Source organism: Tachypleus tridentatus, chromosome 4, assembly GCF_004210375.1.
Source record: "Tachypleus tridentatus isolate NWPU-2018 chromosome 4, ASM421037v1, whole genome shotgun sequence".
Classification (NCBI taxonomy): domain Eukaryota; kingdom Metazoa; phylum Arthropoda; class Merostomata; order Xiphosura; family Limulidae; genus Tachypleus; species Tachypleus tridentatus.
Genome location: NC_134828.1, coordinates 7534746 through 7543016, shown reverse-complemented (window position 1 = coordinate 7543016; position 8271 = coordinate 7534746). Strand labels below are relative to the sequence as shown.

Genomic DNA, 8271 nt, shown 5'->3' with positions numbered 1-8271 from the left:
AACTTGTGTACAATAGTGTAACTAAAAACAGAAGGAAGACAGTGGTGAGTTGTTGTAATTTATGTTACTTACAATAATACAACTAAAAACAGGGGGGGGAGATAGCAGTCAGTCGTTGTAACTTGTTTACAATAGTGTAACTAAAAACAGGGGGGGAGATAGCAGTCAGTCGTTGTAACTTGTTTACAATAGTGTAACTAAAAACAGAAGGAAGACAGTGGTGAGTTGTTGTAATTTATGTTATTTACAATAATACAACTAAAAACAGGGGGGAGATAGCAGTCAGTCGTTGTACCTTGTTGTTTACAATAGTGAAACTAAAAAAACAGAAGGAAGTCAGTAGTGAGTTGTTGTAACTTGTTGTTTACAATAGTGAAACTAAAAAAACAGGAGGAAGTCAGTAGTGAGTTGTTGTAACTTGTTTACAACAGTGAAACTAAAAAACAAGAGGAAGTCAGTAGTGAGTTGTTGTAACTTGTTTACAATAGTGTAACTAAAAACAGAAGGAAGACATTGGTGAGTTGTTGTAACATGTTGTTTAGAACAGTGTAACTAAAAGCAGAAGTCAGTAGTGAGTTGTTGTAAAATGATGTTTACAAAACCGTAACTAAAAAACAGAAGGAAGTTACTAGTGAGTTGCTGTAACTTGTTGTTTATAATAGTCAAACTAAAAAAAAACAGGAAGAAATTAGTAGAGTAGTTGTAACTTGTTGTTCAAAATAGCGTAACTAAAAGACAGAAGGAAGTTGGTAGGGAGTTGCAATAACATGTATAACATTTTGTTTAACATTGCGTAATTAAAAACAAGAGGAATACAGTAGTGAGTTGCTGTAACTTGTTGTTTACAATAGTGTTACTAAAAAACAGGAGCAAGTCAGTAGTCAGTTGTTGTTGTAACTTGTTTACAATAGTGTACCTGAAAAACAGGAGGAAATCAGTAGTGAGTTGTTGTAACTTGTTGTTTACAATAATGTTACTAAAAACCAGGAGCAAGTCAGTAATCAGTTGTTGTTGTAACTTGTTTACAATAGTGTACCTAAAAAAACAGGAGGAAATCAATAGTTAGTTGTTGTAACTCGTTGTTTACAATAATGTTACTAAAAACCAGGAGCAAGTTAGTAGTGAGTAGTTGTAACTTGTTGTTCAAAATAGCGTAACTAAAAGACAGGAGTAAGTTAGTAGGGAGTTCCTATAACATATATAATATTTTGTTTAAAATTGCGTTATTAAAAACAGGAGGAAAACAGTAGTGAGTTGTTGTAAGTTGTTGTTTACAGTAGAGTTACTAAAAAAACAGGAGCAAGTCAGTAGTCAGTTGTTGTTGTAACTTGTGTACAACAGTGTAACTAAAAACCTTAGTCAGTAATTAGTTGTTGTAACTTGTTTACAAAACCGTAACAAGAAAACAGGAGGAAGTTAGAAGTGAGTTGTTGTTTACAATAGCGTAAATAAATAAACATGAAAAAGTCTGTAGTGAGATCTTGTAACTTGTTTACAATAGTTAAACTAAAAAACAGGGGGAAATCAGTAGTGAGTTGTAACTTGTTTACAATAGTGTAACTAAAAACAGAAGGAAGACATTGGTGAGTTGTTGTAACATGTTGTTTTCAATAGCGTAACAAAAACAGGAGAAAGTCGTTAGTGACTTTTGTAACTTGTCGTTTAAATTGGTGTAACTAAAAACAGGAGTAAATCATTACTGAATTTTTGTAACTTATGTTGTTTAGAATAATTTTACAATATACACGAGGAAATCACTAGCGAGTTGTTTTAACTTTTGTTGTTTACAATACTGTACCTAAAAACTGGAGGAAGTCAGTAGGTTGCTATAAAATATATAACGTTTTGTTTAAAATTGCGTAATTAAAAAACAGGAGGAAATCAGTAGTGAGTTGTTGTAACTTGTTGTTTACAAAACCTAACTAGAAAACAGAAGGAAGTTACTAGTGAGTTGCTCTAACTTGTTGACAATAGTGTTACTAAAAAACAGGAGCAAGTCAGTAGTCAGTTGTTGTTGTAACTTATTTACAATAGTGTACCTGAAAAACAGGAGGAAATCAGTAGTGAGTTGTTGTAACTTGTTTTTTACAATTGTTTAACTAAAAACAGGAGGAAGTCAGTAGTGAGTTTTTGTAACGAGTTGTTTTCAATAGCGTAACTAAAAAACAGGAGGAAGTCAGTAGTGAGTTGTTGCATATTTTTGTTTAAAATGGTGCAACTAAAAACAGGAGGAAATCACTAGCGAGTTTTTGTAACTTATGTTGTTTAGAATCGTGTAACTGAAAACAGGAGGAAATCATTATAAATTTGTGTAACTTATGTTGTTTAGAATAGTGTAACTAAATACACAAAGAAATCACTAGCGAGTTGTTTTAACTTATGTTTACAATACTGTACCTAAAAACTGGAGGAAGTCACTAGTGAGTTGTTGTAACTTGTTTACAATAGTGTAACTAAAAACACGAGTAAATCACAACTGAGTTGATGTAAATTGTTATTTACAATAATGTAACAAAAAACAGGAGGAAGTCAGTAGTGAGTTGTTGTAACTTGTTTACAATAGTGTAACTAAAAACAGAAGTCAGTAGTGAGTTGTAACTTATTGTTCACAATTGTTTAACTAAAAACAGGAGGAAGTCAGTAGCGAGTTGTTGTAACTTGTTCTTTATAATACTGTAGCTAAAAAACAGGAGAAAGTCAGTGGTGAGTCCTTACTTGTTTGCAATAGTGTAACTAGAAACAGAAGTCAGTAGTGAGTTGTTGTTTACAGTATTGTAACTAAAAACAGGAGGAAGTCAGTAGTGAGTTGTAACTTATTAAAACAGTGTAAATGAAATGCTTACATTAATCACAATAATAGAAAATGAAAATTGTGGCTTTAATATCACAATCTCGAACATGGAACTGTACTGTACTGTTATGGATAAACGTTCAAGAAATTCCTGAACATTGTGAAAAGTACATGGCACACTCACATTTAATTGCAAAAAGATGGGTTAGTGGTGAACTGTTTTCATATAAAATGTATTATACTAATAAATCAAGCTATTCAACCTGTTTAGATGTTCTTATAGTTTTCCACACCCGAACAGATATGGTGCTTAACTTAATGACCACATTTGAAGTCAAACAAAATTCATTTCCAAATATCTATGATTTATTCAGTTTTTCCAGTTAGCTCAGTAATACATGAAACTCAGTAAACAATGTCCAAGTAACTGCAATTTCCTTTAAAAAAAGTTCCTTAATACAATACATATGTTGTAGTAAATATATTCCTTATGTACTGGACATATATAAGTTATGAAAAGTGTCTGCATACGTTAACATGAATTCTGGAAGTTCTTTGGCATCTCCATATAAACCCTCTGTCTCCAGTATTCCATCATAATTTAAGAACATTTTATAGCATTTTAGATGTTTTAAGACTAAAGAATTATGATATATTTTAAGTGAAATACAAATTACACAGATACGGAAATCACTTTAACCCTAATAACAACAGTTACAAGGACTGATAGTAACATAAAGAAACTGGCATTAAATTACTGACAATCCTGAGTGGAATTATATACATAATACAAGTAACACTAATAATTCATTGCTGTTACTATAAGGCACAGTTTTAGCTATAATCATGTGATGACTGATTTATTAATAACTCATCTGTAAGACACAAATATTACAAAATATATAAACAAAGATTTACTAACAAGTACCAGAAAGACCAACAAAAACAGCATAACTGGTAGGAATGAAATACAAGAGACACAGTGCAGGTACATGTGAAATACAAGAGACACAGAGCAGATACAACTAAAATACAAGAGACACAGAACAGGTACATGTGAAATACAAGAGACACAGAGCAGATACAACTAAAATACAAGAGACACAGAGCAGTAGGTATATTTAATATTGTAAAACAGAAAACACTTAGTTTACAATTCTGTACAACAAAAACAACCACACATGAAATACAAGTTGCACAATATGGTAATGATTTTACACAGAGTATGTAACAAACAGTGTAGACTTAACAATAGTTGGTCATTGTTTATACACACAGAGTATTTGGACATAACACATAAAATGAAACACTAAACAATACAGCTCATTCTGTAATCAAACAAATAAACACAAAGTGATAAACTAAACAGTAGAGATGAGTCATCAGCAGCACTTAACAACTTCATTAAGAGATTACATTAAATTAATACACTATTCTTCTAAGTGTGGTATGTACAGATAAAAAGAAAGAATGATGGTGGCATATATTGTCTTCCCCTCTAATTCAAATTAGGGACAGAGTAGGTAGGAGATTTACCACAACAATGAAAAGACAAAGTTTGGTGACAATAAGAAATGCACTTGACTCCTTCCAGTCATAATTCCAACACCTATTCCCAAGTCACCAAAACTGAAGTGTACAAACAACAACAAAAGTTTTGGCTTAACAATAAACATAACAGCAATATTTTGATTACTTGGACAGTTTGAGAAACCAAAATCAATAATAACTGGAAACCCTAATGTTTCTTCAGTTTATTATTTATGGCTATTACTAATGAGAATCTAACTTAATAATCACTAATTTTACTTAGTTCATCACTTTTGTGATAATAAATACAAAACAGAATTTTCATTAATCAACTGATTTAATGATGACTGATTAGTTTATGTCACTGACTGATGGGATTGCTGCACAGTGATACTAAATCCCAGCTTTACACAACAAACATTGAGCATTCTTAATAAACTGGAAAACATATAAATCAAGGTCAACAGGTAAGACAGGTAATCACACACTTCATTTTGTTCGTAACAGAAAAGCACACAAAATAAATAACACAGTTAACCATGCTATACAACACATGATTTAATACAAACACCAGAGGATACAACACATGATTTAATACAAACACCAGAGGATACAACACACAATTTAATACAAACACCAGAGGATACAACACACAATTTAATACAAACACCAGAGGATAGAACACACAATTTAATACAAACACCAGAGGATACAACACAATTTAATACAAACGCCAGAGGATACAACACAATTTAATACAAACACCAGAGGATACAACACAATTTAATACAAACACCAGAGGATACAACACACGATTTAATACAAACACCAGAGGATACAACACAATTTAATACAAACACCAGAGGATACAACACAATTTAATACAAACATCAGAGGATACAACACAATTTAATACAAACATCAGAGGATACAACACATGATTTAATACAAACATCAGAGGATACAACACACAATTTAATATATACACCAGAGGATACAACACACAATTTAATATATACACCAGAGGATACAACACATGATTTAATACAAACACCAGAGGATACAACACATGATTTAATACAAACACCAGAGGATACAACACATGATTTAATACAAATATCAGAGGATACAACACACAATTTAATATATACACCAGAGGATACAACACACGATTTAATACAAACACCAGAGGATACAACACACAATTTAATACATACACCAGAGGATACAACACATGATTTAATACAAACATCAGAGGATACAACACATGATTTAATACAAACATCAGAGGATACAACACACAATTTAATACATACACCAGAGGATACAACACGATTTAATACAAACACCAGAGGATACAACACAAATTAATACAAACACCAGAGGATACAACACAATTTAATGCAAACACCAGAGGATACAACACGATTTAATGCAAATACCAGAGGATACAACACAATTTAATGCAAACACCAGAGGATACAACACACAATTTAATACAAACACCAGAGGATACAACACACAATTTAATACAAACACCAGAGGATACAACACACAATTTAATACAAACACCAGAGGATACAACACACAATTTAATACAAACACCAGAGGATACAACACACAATTTAATACAAACACCAGAGGATACAACACACAATTTAATACATACATCAGAGGATACAACACGATTTAATACAAACATCAGAGGATACAACACACAATTTAATACAAACATCAGAGGATACAACACATGATTTAATACAAACATCAGAGGATACAACACACAATTTAATACATACACCAGAGGATACAATACGATTTAATACAAACACCAGAGGATACAACACAAATTAATACAAACACCAGAGGATACAACACGATTTAATGCAAATACCAGAGGATACAACACAATTTAATGCAAACACCAGAGGATACAACACATGATTTAATACAAACATCAGAGGATACAACACACAATTTAATACATACACCAGAGAATACAACACAAATTAATACATACATCAGACGATACAACACAATTTAATACATGGAGTTTACAAGACAGTGGCGAGAACAACAATTACAAGTTCTATATCACACAATATTTAAACAGTTACTAAATAAAGCCTATGTACTACAAATAGAAGAACAGTCAAACAATACAGCTACATGTGATGTAAAACCACAGGATGTCATTAGGAATGACAAAAGTTCATACTATGGAAGGACTTTGTGTAATACAATCAGTTTACATGAAGTAACAACACATTTAAGTAATGTACAAAACTGTAGTAATTAACACATGTAGCCCAAAGAAACAACATTAATATATCTGAAGCAACTTGATTACTTCATGATTTTGAATAGAATGTGAACACTGAGTGGACCTTTAACAGGTGACAAAATAAACATTGTTTAATACAAGTTTTCAAGAAGAAAACAAAAGTTCATAAGTCTATATAACAAAAGTCACCCAGATAGTTAAAACAAATAAGACATTTAACGGAGTGTACAAACTGAGGTTTAAAACATGGTTTTTTTAAATACTTACCTACAAGTTCTTATTGTAGCATTCCTAGGACCATTACTCTTAAGGTTTAACCAAAACAGAAAAAACCAAAGTCTTTTCACAAACTTCTTTGAGTAAAATCTTTGTTTTAATGATACAACAGTTTTTCAACCAAAATGGTTCCTAAATCCCTTAATATGTGGATTCCTTAACTTTGTGCAGATCCTAATTGTCCATTTGATGTTGATGTTCATCCCAAAACATACAAGCTACATTCCAAACATGTTAATCTCATGTTATCCACACAAAGTTTGTTGATTGCAACATTCCAAACATGTTAATCTCATGTTATCCACACAATTGCAACATTCCAAACATGTTAATCTCCTGTTATCCAAAGTTTGTTGATTGCAACATTCCAAACATGTTAATCTCATGTTATCCAAAGTTTGTTGATTGCAACATTCCAAACATGTTAATCTCATGTTATCCAAAGTTTGTTGATTGCAACATTCCAAACATGTTAATCTCATGTTATCCAAAGTTTGTTGATTGCAACATTCCAAACATGTTAATCTCATGTTATCCAAAGTTTGTTGATTGCAACATTCCAAACATGTTAATCTCATGTTATCTTTGTTGTTTGCAAAGTTTGTTGATTGCAACATTCCAAACATGTTAATCTCATGTTATCCAAAGTTTGTTGATTGCAACATTCCAAACATGTTAATCTCATGTTATCCAAAGTTTGTTGATTGCAACATTCCAAACATGTTAATCTCATGTTATCCAAAGTTTGTTGATTGCTACATTCCAAACATGTTAATCTCATGTTATCCAAAGTTTGTTGATTGCAACATTCCAAACATGTTAATCTCATGTTATCCAAAGTTTGTTGATTGCAACATTCCAAACATGTTAATCTCATGTTATCCAAAGTTTGTTGATTGCAACATTCCAAACATGTTAATCTCATGTTATCCAAAGTTTGTTGATTGCAACATTCCAAACATGTTAATCTCATGTTATCCAAAGTTTGTTGATTGCAACATTCCAAACATGTTAATCTCATGTTATCCAAAGTTTGTTGATTGCAACATTCCAAACATGTTAATCTCATGTTATCCAAAGTTTGTTGATTGCAACATTCCAAACATGTTAATCTCATGTTATCCAAAGTTTGTTGATTGCTACATTCCAAACATGTTAATCTCATGTTATCCAAAGTTTGTTGATTGCAACATTCCAAACATGTTGATCTCATGTTATCCAAAGTTTGTTGATTGCAACATTCCAAACATGTTAACCTCATGTTATCCAAAGTTTGTTGATTGCAACATTCCAAACATGTTAATCTCATGTTATCCAAAGTTTGTTGATTGCTACATTCCAAACATGTTAATCTCATGTTATCCAAAGTTTGTTGATTGCAACATTCCAA

At 31.6% G+C, this 8271-nt stretch overlaps 1 long non-coding RNA gene across 1 annotated transcript; it reads right to left on the bottom strand.

Annotated features, from left to right (window-relative positions):
• Nucleotides 1-3135: 3135 nt before the first annotated feature.
• LOC143248527 (uncharacterized) lies at nucleotides 3136-8265 on the bottom strand. Its single transcript, XR_013027035.1, has 2 exons — nucleotides 8138-8265; nucleotides 3136-7172 (listed from the first exon to the last, which is right to left on the bottom strand). It is a non-coding gene; the product is annotated as an uncharacterized LOC143248527 (long non-coding RNA).
• Nucleotides 8266-8271: the final 6 nt, after the last annotated feature.